Source organism: Cupressus sempervirens, chromosome 6 (genome assembly GCF_028749045.1).
Source record: "Cupressus sempervirens isolate cs-2001-9-10 chromosome 6, ASM2874904v1, whole genome shotgun sequence".
Taxonomy (NCBI): domain Eukaryota; kingdom Viridiplantae; phylum Streptophyta; class Pinopsida; order Cupressales; family Cupressaceae; genus Cupressus; species Cupressus sempervirens.
In genome coordinates this window covers 604,716,853-604,731,852 of record NC_143123.1, presented here as the reverse complement: position 1 = coordinate 604,731,852, position 15,000 = coordinate 604,716,853, and positions in this window count along the sequence as shown.

Here is a 15,000-nt window from a genome sequence, read left to right as displayed (position 1 = left end):
GGGACTAAGTTGTCTTTTGGATCTGCCTATCACCCACAAATTGGTGATCAAACAGATGTGACTAATAGAAGTATTGGAAAACTACTGTGGTGTCTTACAAAGGAGGGATCTTGTGATGGACCAACATTTGAACAAACAAAGATTTCAAAAAGGGATACCACACAAGCTCCAAATGAGAAGGGTTGGTCCTTACAAAATATGGGGATAGTGCTTATAAGGTTGAGTGACCTACAAACCTAGGTTTGTCACTAGTCTTCAATATTGTAGATTTGAATGCCTACAAAGAACTTGTCCAAGATTTTGATCAAATTCTTCAAGAGGTCACCCAAGATGTAGCATACCTCCACCTAAGCCCTCCTCTACCTCTACAAGCATAAAAGATATTGGATTCCAGGGTCTGTAAATAGACTAGGAAAAAGGACTACTTGGAACATCTTTTCAAATGGATGGGCAAGGATGATGCTGATGCCACCTAGATTAAAGAGATAGAATTCAAAAGATTGGGCATTGATCCCAACCTACTAAATCTAAGGATGACTTAACATATTTTTGATTGGGGGAGTATTGTGTAGGTGTACCTAGTCAAATCCCTCATTTTGGTTTCTAGTTGGAATGTATTTTTTGACATGTACTGACCCTAGCCAAGTTAGGGGAATGAATGATTTTGGACCTTTTCAAGGTCATCTTTTTGGGTTGCAATTGTTCCTAGGTAGATGGTTTTGGTGTTTTTGTGAGTGTAGCTTGTGTCAGGGGGAAAAGGTATATAACCATAAAAGTATGAGGAAGGTGTGGTTTAACCCATCTTATCCTCCATGATGTGTTTTCATCCTCTTGCATGGATTGGAGCTCCTAACATGACATTTGGGAGCTAGAAAGGGATCAGATGTCCAAGAGATGTCAATTGTGCAAAAGTTGTCAAGAAGGGAAAAATGACATAGATCATAAAAATTGATGTCCTAGGGGATAACTCATGCATAGACATCATTTATTGGTCAAAATGGAAAGTTTTGGAAGTTCCCAAATAAAGGAGAGAAATGTTGCTCAATGATGCAAAAAGTTGTTCGACAAATTTTTGGCAAAGAAGAGTAAAAATACAAGAAAGAGGTTGATGATTACTCCAACTACTTGAAAACTATTTGGACAATTATAAAATCATGAAATAAACACATCCCAAGGGTTGGGAGTTATACTTAATAATTTTGTGCAATTGGATCCACGCTTTCCAGTGAAGAAGATTGATGAAACTTATCATGGAACAATCATTATTTTGTCACTGATGTCAAACCAACTACTTGTTGGTCAGACAATTGCTTACTTTCGTTTGAATGCTATCATTTTCTTGATTGAGGAGAAGGATTTAAAAAGAGAGCATAACAAGAGAACCTAGAGAAAAGTTGAGTTATATGGTGTATAAAAAGAGCACTAAGACAAAGAAAGACATTGATGATATAGTGTATTGTTTATCTACTTAAGGCTATAATGAAAGGATACTTGAGCAAAGACTAGAAGAAGGCTAAGTAAAGAAATGTGTATACCAAGACTGGCTAAGAAAACAATGCAATTCAAGTAGAAAACATTGAAGGTTGAGTGAAAAAGTTAGTATGAGCCGAGTAAGAGAAATCTAGTTACTGTTGAGTGAAGAAATTTAGTATGTGCTAGACACCAGTAAAGACCTAGTGGATGCTGAGTAACCTAGTGTTGGCCAAGCATCAAAACATAATGTTTGTTGAAAAAATAGAGTGTTATTGATGAGTTCCAATAAAATGAGTTAGATCTAAGATTTAATTAATCTAAGTTGAAAAAGTTGATTTATTGAATTGTGTGAAGCGTGTGGAAGATTATTATGATGAGCTGGTAGCATAAAATTCAAGATAAACTATTTTGAGAAAAAATCAAAGAGGAAGTTTCTAGAGGGATAAAATGGAAAAGTGGGTAGATTCATTGAATCTTACATAACCCTAAAATGGATGATTGTGGTTAATAGAAAAAGACCTAAATTCTCTATTTATAGAGATAGAAGGCTAGAAACAACAATTGTCATGTGTGAGAACTTAAGGAAGACAAGAAGTCTAGGGTGTTGCTTTATATAATGGCTAAATAGAAGAGTTTATAATTGGCATACAAAGCAAGAAGTCTTAAGAGGATGAATAATTGAAGGGTGAACAAGCTGTTAGAGATGAAGAAGATGAATGCTAAGTAGGATGGAGGACCGAATATGAGATCTGTAATTTGTAAGTGAGTTGTAATTGTTATCAAGTCAAGTCCCACTATTACTCTCTAACAATTATATTAGTCTAGATAAATCCTTTGGATTAAGGTTGACCTAATAGTCATTAGTAAATCCTTTAATAGGGTGACATTATAATGGAATGTTCTAAAGTCCTCTAACAAGGCTCATGCCTAACAGGGTGATTAAAATCCTTTAACCAAGTCACATTGAAAAGTGTGCATTGTAACCTTTAATAGGGTTGGCTCCTCATAGAGTTCAATTTAGAAGAGTGAAAATTGGTAGCATATTACTGATGGGTTTTTTCAAATTGGGTTTCCACATAAAATACTTATGTCAAAATGTGTGATTGATTTTGTGGTATTGGATGTTTACATTTCTACAAAGTTATTTTAACATAGGACAACAATATGCATATGTTTAAGATATTGAATGGTCAATGCATGCATAAGGATAAGTTAAAGTAATAAATTTTTTTATTTGTATATTTGGACCTTGGATGACTGATTCACCACCCCTCTCAGTTATTCTAAAGTATTCTAACAATTGGTCTTAGAGCACCAAGTGCTTGAGAGAAGTTTGAAGGTACCTAAAGCTAAAGATCAAGATGTACAAAAAGGAGGCATCCAATTTAAATAAGGAAAAATTTCTTGAATGGAAAAGTTTGATGAAGCTACATCTATGAGTTCTTGGAGATTATGAACACAACTATCACCATTGAGCATATTGATATAGCTAGAGCCCCAACTGCTGAGCAATTGAAATAAAAGAAGGAACACAATCATGCAATGTTGGAGATTGCATCTCCCCTATGCTACTCAGAGATTGATGACATCAAAGGATGTGATTCTGCTAATAATATGTGGGATAACCTACAAAATATATATGGAGGAGACAAGAATGTGCTAAGAGATAAAGCTAAAATCCTAAGAGGAAAATTTGATGAAATGAGAATGCAAAATGGTGAGACTATAGTCCAGTATTATGCAAGGATCAAAGGTATTGTTAATGAAATTCAAGGATTTGATAGAAATATTGAAGATGAGACTATGATCAAAAAAGTAAGAACCCTATTGCCTATTTACACTATTAGAGTCTCTACTATATAAGAACTAAGGTATACCCCTAGTAGAAATTTGACCCTTGAAGGACTGGTTGGTAGACTCACTGCTTTTGAACTTTCAAATTTTGATAATTTCAAATATGAGAATATTAAATATGCTTTCAAAGCTAAGCTGACACTAAAAGAGCCTAAATATAAGAAAAAGAAAAAGGTAAAACTTGTTGCTAGTGATAGTGATACATATGATGAAGATCTAAAAGAATTGGAAGCATTGTTGGCTAGGAAGTTTCATAGAGGCAAAGGAAAATACAAAGGTAAGTTACCCATCATATGCTTAAATTATCATGAGGTTGGTCATATTGCAACAAGATGTCCTGATAAGTCAAACAACAAGAATGAAGATAAATTTAGAGGTAGAAAAGATGACAGTAACAAAGGCTACAAGGACAAGGGAAAGAATGCTTGTTATATTGATGATTCTAATGAAGATGAGGTAACTGCATTGATATCTTATGTGAATAAAAAAGATAGATGGATCATTGATAGTGGATGTTCACATCACATGATTGGAGACAAAAGTAAGTTCATTACCTTTGAGTATTACAATGAAAATAGTGTTAAATTTGGTAATTTTGCACCCTATCTATTTAAATGAAAATGATCAATAAGACTGAAAGATAAGATCATGTGTGACAATGCTTACTATGTGGAAGGACTTAATTATAATTTGTTGAGTGTGTCAGCTTTGAATAGTTTAGGTTGTAAAGTTGAATTTGATAATAGAAAGACCAGGATCTATGACACTAATGGAAAAATAATTGGAAATGGAGATTAGACTAGAGCTAATCTATTTTATCTTGATATGAATGATGCTACTTGTCATGTTGTACAATTTGATGATGTGTGGCTATGGCACATGAGGTTATGTCATCTAAATTTTGATAATTTGGTTAGTATCAATAAGATGAAAAGAGTAAGAGGTTTTCCAAAATTGAAGAAACCTGATAATGTAATTTGCAAACAATATCAGTTAGGAAAGATGATGAAGTCTAGTTTTAAAATTAAGACTCATACTTCAAAAGAAATTCTTGAATTAGTTCATATTGATTTATATGGACCAATTGATGTGAAAAGCTAAAAAGGTGACAAGTACATTATCATATTTGTTGATGATTACTCAAGAATTATGACAATAATGTTCTTAAAAGAAAAATATGATACTTTTTCAAAATTTTAAGTGGTATCTAATAAGAGTTGAAAAAGAAAACTGGTAAAAGATTGAAATGTATGAGATTTGATAGAGGTGGAGAGTTTACATCAAATGAGTTTGAAAAATTCTTTAATGATAGAGGAATAATAAGACAAACTTCTGCACCTAAGACCCCTCCACGAAATGTGATTGCTGAAAGGAGGAACAAATTTGTAATGAATTGTGCTAGAACACTGATGATGGAGAAGAATGTTGCTTTGAAATACTAGACATAAGCTATTAGTACAACTGTCTATACCTTGAAATGTGTACAAGTCAAGAAAGGTACAAGTTCTACACCTTTTGAATTATGGTATGGATACTCACCCAATGTCAAGCATTTTAAGGTATTTGGAAGCAAGTGTTACATTCTTAAGGATTAAAAAAATGGTAAACTTGATGCTAAAAGTAAAGAAGTCATATTCTCAGGCTATTCCACAAGAAGTAAAGCTTATAAGTGTTTAAATACTAAAAGTAAAAAAGTTGTGGAAAGTGCAAATGTAAATTTTGATGAATATACATAATTGCATGAAGATGAACCAAAGAAGGAACCTGATAATTATAGAAAATTTATGTACTACTATGAAAACATGTCTGATACTGTTTATAGTCTTGCATATCAAGTTGCTAATCAACAAGAATCAGTGACTATTGAGTCACATACAATGGATGTCAAGTTTCATCCAGCAGCCAAGTTGCAGTCAGGAGCTAAGTTGTAATCAAAAGCTAAGGTACATTTTGATACTGAGATCAGTTGAAATGAAATGAATTCTACGTTACCTAATAGAGAAGTGGACAATGAATCTAAAATTGAAAGACCCATTGTAGAAAGAAGAGCCGAACCAAGATTGTCAAAGTATGTCAGAAGACATCACCCTACTGGAAAAATTATTGGAGATAAAGAAGATAGACCAATGACAAGGAATAGGTTGAGAAATGACACATTTTTGTTAAGCATGCATGAACCTAAGTCAGTGAAGGATGAATTAGAAAATGAAGACTAGAGTAAAGCCATGAAAGAAGAGATTAATTAGGTTGAGAAGAAAAAAACATGGACTTTAGTACCTAGACCAGAGAACAAGAATGTGATTGGAACCAAGTGGGTGTATAGAAAAAAATTGGATGAGAATGGTGAAGTCACAAGGGATAACGCAAGATTAGTTTGGAAAGGGTATGTACAAGAAGAAGGAATTGACTATGGAGAGACATTTACACCAATTGCAAGATTGGAAGGAGTAAGAACTCTACTTTCTTACTCTACAAACAAAGGATTTGAAGTTTATCAAATGGATGTGAAGTCAACATTTTTGAATGGTATACTAGAAGAGGAGGTTTACATAGAACAACCAGAAGGATTTGTTGATCCAAACAACAAGAACATGGTGTGTAGAATAGACAAAGATTTATATGGTTTGAAGCAAGCTCCCAAAGTATGGTATGAAAGGCATTGTGTAAAACATTTGAAAATGAAATGAAATGAAAGAGTTTGAGATGTCTATGTTTGGAGAGATAAAGTTCTTTGTTGGACTGAAAGTATATCAGATGAAATATGGTATTTACATCACTCAACCCAAGTATGTAAAGGAAATATTGAAAACTTTTTGTATGGAGGATTCAAAACATGTTAGTACACCTATGGTGACAGGACACAAAATACACAAAACTGATGATTTTGCTAAAGTAAATCAAACATTGTACAAGTCTGTGATTAGAAAATTACAATATGTATTTCATAGAAGACCCGACATTGCATTAGCTATTGGGATTGTTGCAAGATTTTTTGAAAATCCTAAGGAGAATCATTTAATGGCCATTAAAAGGGACATGAGATACCTAAAAGGAATAGAAGACTATGGTCTATACTATAAGAAAAATGACAAGTTTGAATTGAGAGCTTATAAAGATGTTGATTGGGTTAGAAACATTGATGAGAAAAAGAGTATAAGTGGTGGAGAATTTTTATTAGGAAAAAGATTGGTCACCTGACAAGTAAGAAACAAAATTGTTTATCACAATCTATTGATAAAGCTAAATATGTGGCTACTATAGTAAATTACACAAATAGGGTATGGATCAAATAGTTACTCAAAGGAATGAAGGAGGAAATTATTGAACCTATGGTACTTGTCACAAAATTTTTCACCTGTGTCAAAAGTGTTACCTAAGGACATCCTTGTGAAATGTGGAACAACCTCCAAGCTGTGGGACTTGAACTGTGAGGTTGAGTCTCTAGGGAAGGCCAACTTCCTTTGCTATTAGGATGTACCTAAATACACTTGGAGAGGAAAAGGGAGAAGGAATGCATGAAAGAAAATTTACCTACTCTAACCTAAGGGGTGATGCACCAAAATAGAGTGTTTGATCTTATCTCTACCCATAAATGCACAGTTAACTAGTTATAACCTCATAGAATACAAATTTAGACCTTTCTTAATTCAACAACCACATGTAGATTAGACAAAAAAATAATACTATAGGAAGACTCTTCGCTTAATATAATTCAAATATCAAGAGTAGATACAATCATTGAAATTGTAAAATATAGACAAGAACATTAACCAGAGGCAAAGAATTCTTGCACAGTGTGTTAATGGCTAAAAGAGACTCAGAAGAGGATTACGATGGCTTAGAGGCATGAGAAATTATAGTAGTATGCATAGAAGCAATACTAGAGAGTTAGAGAAAGATCAACCCTTACAAAGATTACAACATCTTCCTTTATAGCTCAGACATAACTAATATATTTCTAACTGAAGTTACTCCACAACCATTTCCACTAAATGATCGGAGAACAATCAAGATGATCCAAACAATAGATTTGATTTGTACACTTGCAGAGGCACAAAAATCATGGAAACCATGATTGGAGCAAACCTTGAAGTGATGGAAACAATGCCAATCAATGCTAAAACTCCTCAAAATAGATGATTAGATAGTGGGAAGAATGTCCTTTGCATCGTTTAAAATCTAGCATTAACTTGGAGTGGTTGGGATTGATGAGAAAGATCAGATCATGCAAGAAAACCCATTTTTATTTTGTTTCTAGCTTACAAATCAACAAGGTCAATAGTCAAACAAATTCCTACAACCAAGATGAGCCATGTGGACCAATAGAATTATTTCTTTTTCTCACCTTGCAAGGTCTTCATGCATTTGACTTCTTTAACCAACTAACCATGCCACCCTCTAAAACTTGATTGCAATGGCTCTATGAAACTGCTAACTTAACTAGTGTTGCAAACTATAGTGTTTATTTCCTTAACTAGGCTTGCCAAGACACGTGACCGCTGATCACTTCCCCATAATGTTTAAAGTCCTCACAATTCCATAATGTGAGAAAGTGCTGATCATTGATCTATGAAAGATCGATGATTAGGGAAACCTTCATTATTGTTGTACCTCCCCCTTTAGTATTTTTGGATCCACAAACTACTCAACATCCAAGATGTCAAAATGTCAACCTTTCTAGCAAATCAACATGAAGCAACTGGAATGAAATCCACCTGAACATGACCTAACGTCCTTTCTGGCACTACCTTTTAACCTTGGATGCCCACATGAAAGAATGGACTCACCAGTCCACATGTCATAACGTTGCTTCCCCATATTGTTAGGAATTTTGACAAAATATAGAATGTGGGAAAGCGATAACCAATAGAATTCTAGTTGTATTCCAACTCACATTGACATGTTAGCATAGTCAAAAGGTGGCCCACAAAAAAAAAGCAAGGCCCCACCCTAGACACATGGCAAAAGGTTGCTTCCCCACATTCATTAAACATTGGACTATTCCAAAATGTGGGAAAGTGATTACCATAGATTTGTGGGAGATCTGATGGTTGGAGGAGGCTATGGGGCTGAAAAAATAAACAAAGGAAAATATGAAATATTATAGGGTTTTATTTAATTTATTTTGTATTTCCATGGAATTGTTTAATATTAAAAGTTGGAAGTCACCATTTAGTATTTCAATTCAAATATGGCAAATTTGGCAGGAAGGCAAATTTGGCCAATAATTCTATTGACTTAGGGGGATGAAAGCTAGCTATGAATAAACCAATAGCTTGTATTTCCATTGGGCAATAGAGTCATAGAAATCATGAAGATCCACCCAAAAAAAACCCTAAAATCATAGAAAACATACCCAAGAAACCTCAAAATTGCCTCTCTGCAACTGCAACTAGGAACCAAAATCCTCTGCAACCTCTGCAAATATACATGTACTTATGCACTTCTTGAAAAATAGGAAACCATAGGAAGGAACTAACCTTATTATGTACATGAAATGCTCATCTCTTTTCAGAAACATGACTTAAGATACATCCCATTAACTAGAATAGGCAAAATTTCACCATTAGGCCTACTTAATTAGAAAGCATTAGCCTATTTGCAACTGACAACCATATAGGAACCACTCCATAGTGCATCAAATTTTGAGTGCCTCCCTATTTTTTTCTCTATCTGCATCCCACTTGAGTACAAGGTCACCCTCTCTAAAGATTCTAACCTTGGCCCTCTTATCAAACCTCTTATTCATCTATTGCTGATGTGCCTCTAAGGTTTGCATGGCTTGTTTTCTTTTCTCTTCCAAATCCATTGATTCTACCATTCTTATAGATATAGCATCATTTTCAATTAGCTCCAACTGATAAGCTAGTTCCAGAGATGGGAATTATAATAAAATTGGAAGTCTTGCTGCCCTGCCATATACCAACATAAAGGGTGAATTTCCTATTACCCTCTTAGGTATTATTTTGTTAGCCCATAGTGCTATCTTCAAATTTTGATACCAACACCTCTAATTATCCTCTATAGTCCTTTTCATAATCCTAATTAGGTTTTTGTTAGATGACTCAGCCAATCCATTGCCTTGAGGATAATAGTTTGAGGATGTGCTGAAATAGATATTGTGATCAACTGCCCATGCACAAATCTGAGCTCCTACAAAAGATTTAGCATTGTCTAAAATAATGGTTGAAGGGGTACCAAACCTGGTCACAATTACATCAAGGAATTCAATAACCAAAGACTTTATAGCATCCTTCAATGCAATTGTTTCTATCCATGTGGTGAAGTAATTTGTAGCCGCTAGGATCCATTTGTGACCAGAGCTAGAAGGAGGATTGATGTGGCCTATGAAAGCCAATCCCCATTGAGCAAAGGGCTGGTCTACCTGAATGGGGTGAAGAGGTAGAGTTGCAAGCCTCTATTTACTTGAAAAAAAAGTACATTTTTCACACTTCCTCACATACTTATGACAGTCATGGAACAAGGATAACCAGTAGTAACTAGCTCTCATGATCTTTATTGTAGTTGTCCTTGCTAAAAAGTGGCCACCATTAGGACCATCATGAAGCTCTTTGATCATTCTTTCAGCTTGGTCTATATCAATGCATCTCAATAGGGCTCCTTTGGAATCCCTCCTGAAAAGGATACTGTCAACTATGGCATAAGGAATTGACTGCAACCTATACTATCTCCTTCTAGTTCTATCCAACCCTTGAGGATATTCATTGTCTAACAAGAAGGTCATCATGTCATCCATCCAATTCCTTGGATTATCATGTCTTACTTCTTGCTATTCTATTTATATCATAGTGACTTTCTCATCTGATTCTTGAGATGAGATCATTTGTTTGCATAATCCCTTTCCCCTTACCAACTTGGTAATCTGGATGTCCACATCATACTCCATTACCTTATTGATCCACCCATCTCTCTTCTCACTTATATCTTTTCTTAAAAGAAAGTCCTTCACACTGGCATAGGGTACTAACAAATGGATCTTGTTATGAGATAGAAGGGGTCTAAAATTATTCAAAGCTCTTATGACTGCATGGGCTTGATTTTCTACATAACTATATTAGTCTTCATATTCCTTTAGCCCTTCACTAAATAAGGCAATAGGTTGTTCCTCATTCCTATCATTTGCATAAGTCAAGACAATAGAAATTCTTGACTCATCTCCTAAGGTATAAATATTGAAATCCTTCTCAAAATTTGGATTGGTGAGAGTAGGGGCTAAGGTTGTGGCTGCTTTGATCTCTTCAAAGCTTAATTTCCCTTCCTTGGTCCACATAAACACCATATTCTTCTTAAGCATGACTATAAGAGTTTTCACCATGGTAGCTAAATTAGGGATAAACCTCCTCACAAAATTTATCCTACCAAGAAAACTTTGCAGAACTTTCTTATGACTAGGAAGGGAGAGAACAAGTATTTCCTTTGTTATTTCTGGATCAATGGTTAAACCATCCTTAGATACAATGTGTCTTAATAATTTTCCTTGATTTGTGGCAAAGATAAACTTTCTTGGGTGATGGGATACCCCTAACTCTCTACCTCTTATGAACACTTACCTGAGATGACCAAAATGATCTACTATATCCTTTGAATACACAATGATATCATCAAGGTAAACCAATACAAACCTTTCAATCATATTTTTGAAGGCCATCTCTATTTCCTTTCAAAATGTGGCACCTGCATTTGTTAGCCCAAAAGGAATTTCACTATAAGCATAGGTGCCCCACTTGGTGGTGAATGCCATCTTGTATCTATCAAACTCTCTGACTAGCACTTGATTGTAATTAGAGAATCCATCAAGAAATGAGAACCTCTCTAAACCAGTAACCTTGGACAATATCTACTCCATGTAAGGAAGGAGATGATGATCTTTAAGGGAAGCTTGGTTAAGATCTCTAAAATTGACACATAGTCTAACTTCTCCATTCTTCTTCCTATAAGGGACAAGGTTTGCTACCCATGATGAGTGTTTGATAGGGAAAATTGTATTAGCCTCAATCAACTTGGATAGCTCCTTTCTCATTAATGGCTCAATTTTAGGATTCACTGCCCTCTGCTTTTGTCTTATTGGTTTGACAATTATCAATTAAGTCTATCGTATGCTAAAACAAACTTGGTTTAAAAACCTTTAAATCATCATATGTCCAAGCAAAGACATCATTAAATTCTTGACATAGATGAATATAATTTTCTTTCTCAATTTCATAACATACGTTTCCCATGTTTAAGGTCTTTTTCTCAACAACCACAACTGGTGTATAATCATCTTTGTTAGTAGCTAGGTTCATGCTTCTATTTCTTGCTTGGTCATTAGGGTTGAAGAAACTCTCTAAGGTAATGAGATCCTTAGGCAACCTATTAGAACTAAGATTTATGATCTGATCCCATACTAGTAATACAACCTGGATTGGTTTCTCTTTGAGAATTCTACTTCATTTTGCAAGAAACTTACAATTTGTGCATTAGATTCAAATACTTGCCAATTGGTGTTATTTTTAGGAATTGTAGGTCTAACTACCACTCTGATTTGTTTCTTCTCCTCCTCAAGATTTCTTGGCACATCATAAGATGCACCTACTACTGCAAGTCTATCAACATATCTATTCTCTTTTCTAGGGATGTTCTAAATATTAAATGCATTGAAACTTTCAAGAAAATCCCATACTCTATGTTTATAAGACTTGATCAAACCATTCTTAGTGATATTCTAATTTCTTACCCGATTAACCACCAACTTTCTATCCTTATATACACTTGTAGCTTGAATTTCTCTTTTTTGAGTGAGTAGAAGACCTTGGATCAAGGATTCATACTCAACCACATTATTGGTACAACTAAATTAGAGCCTAAAGGATAAGTAGTACCTTACTTGTGCAAGAGAAATCAACATCACACCCAGCCCTGATCCATTCTTATTCCTTAATCCATCAAAATACATACTCCATATCCCACTCATATCTTCTTTGGTTTTCAAAAGGTTAGGGACAAGCACATCCTTTTTTGATAAATAGTTCGTACCAAGACCTATCTCAAGGGTGTCTAATATGAGATCAAATTGATATGCATTAGCCCATTCATCTAAGAGAAAATTAGGTATCTCTACTGGAGAAGTAGCAAGCTCATTCACTATATCATTTTCATCTATCTCTAAGATGGTGCAATTCATATTGATGAGATCAGGGGTGTAGGGCTCAATATGATGGAGGGATAGAGGCTCTACTCTGATTGAAGACTTGGTTCCATATCTTGTTCTAAAAAACATATATGATCAATTAGAAGATACGTAACCCCCTATTTGGGCACTGAAGTCTCTAGAGAGGCAAATGGCAGTGTGGCTTGACCTCAAAAAATGATATATCCTAAAGTATAGTACAACCAGGGCATGCATGTAGGGCCATTTCTACATTCCTAAGGATCCCTGGAGTCTTAACAATACTACCATCTAATTGTAACACATCCTTAACAATGGGCTCATATTTCATTTCTAAAGCATCAGCAACATACCTAGGCATCACTGAACTACTAGCCCCTGAATCAATCATGCAATTGTGGACTAGTTTATCCCAATAATTAGAGAAACATAAAATGGAGGAGGTATAATTCTTTTATTTCTTTCTACCTCCCCTGGTGGTTGTACTAGGATTGTAACACTTTCCATGCTAAGTGGCTGATCCTTTGGTTCAATGCTTTCCAATTCTTGTTGCAGCAACCTATTTTTTACATTCGTCTTGCTCATCTATTCTACCATACTAAATAAGACATTAGGTGCTTTGGTAAAAGCCTTGGGAGGTCTATGTGTAGGAGGTTAAGATGGAATAACTTGGGGGCCATTCACATCTCCTCTAGAATTACTCTGCCTTTTTTGTTGAGGGGCATTGGGTTGATCATTCTCTACCCATACATGAGGTATTGCTTTTGATGTTGAAGCTTGATTAGGAGGAGGAGGGACAACATCTTCAATATCTCTTCTTTTTCTCCCAGTACTGTGACCAATGGAGTCCTAGTTTACATTACAATGTTCCTCCACTTGATGATTCATGAAGGAGTAATCACCTTGTCTTTGTCTCTATAAGGCATCTTTGGATTGGTTCTCATTATATTATTTTTCTGCTATAGCTTCCTGAGTGGTCAAAGCCAAATAAGGTTCAACCTTTTGACACATACAATAGGCATAGGGGTAGTTAGATGAGGGCCAAAAATCTTGGTTTTGATCCATATTTTTTTGAGGGACTATGGCCCTACTTTGATTTAAATTTGAAGTAGAGGCATGACTATTCTACCTAGCTACTCTAATCAAAAGAATTATGCTCATAATTATGATTTGGAGGCCTACCATTATCTGAGTTTGATATAGTAGTTGATAAGCCTTATTACCTTGAGCTTGCTATCTCTCCAAAGTCACCACTTTGTCGTTCACCTTCTACATCATAGAGAAGATATCTTCCAACTTCTTCTCTTGGCCTTGCAATCTTTTATCTATGTTCAACATCATAGACTACATCATCTCCTTGATTTCATCCATTCCATTCAAAGATGTGGAAGCTTGAGGGGATAGAGCAAGGGGTTGTGATGTGGAAGTTGTGGGAATAGGGGCTATTCTTGGTTGGTGATTTAGGATATTAGGGAAGAAAGGCATAGGAGGCCTTGGAGCTAACTTTCCTTCTTGTATCAATATGTTTTATACCCTTATTGCTATTTCATAAGCATCAGGTGAGGTATCTCCTCCCATAGTTTGGATTGTGGTGGCAATATCACTATTAAAAGCTTTGAAGTAATGTAAGAAGGCATTACTATGGGTAGGATTCACTAAAGTAGGTATTCTATCCCATGTCTTCTAAAATCTCTAGTTGAAATTAGTCATACATTCATGGGGGGCTCTCTTTATGGGGGTTGGCTATTCTAAAAGTGATAAATAATCACTTTTGTCCTCAAAATGTTTACATAGTCCTAATCCTAACCTATCTCAATCTATTATAGAACCATGAGATAGACCCCTATACCATTATATGGCTTTCCCTTTTAAAGATGAAGCTAGGAGTCTAATAGACACATCATCTTCTATAACACCATGGATATTATAGACATTTGCGACATCTTGAATGTGTTCTAAGGGATAAATAGAGGTTTCACCTATAAATTTAGGCATACTTTTAAGTGTAGCTACTAGTATGTCATGTCTTTGGTCCAATAAAAGAGGAATTCCACCATTAATGGTGGAAAAAGCATGAACTATAGCCATATAAGCAAGTAGTCTATTATAATGAGCTGATGGCTACCTAGGTTGAGATCTAACAAGAAGAGGAGTAGAAATTGATCTTGTAGGTGTATGTATTTCCTCCATACTCCTAACTAGTGATAGAGACAATCTAGTCTTTCTTCTTCTAGGATTTGAAAATGAAAGCTCTTGATACTGAAAATTACCTTTAGAAGATACCCTTGTTTCAGCTTTGGGCATGAATCACAACAACTTTGGTCTAGAACTAGATATGAAGGTTGTAGAGTTGCCAAGTGATTTATGGAAAGCCTAGAATATTGAGAGCAACACTATCTTCTCAGCATCAACTTTAAATTCTTCTCTTTTGACACTAGTAAGCTTTGAAATCTTCTAAATATAGTCCCACTGGGCATGCCAAAAAATGTTATCACAAAATTTTG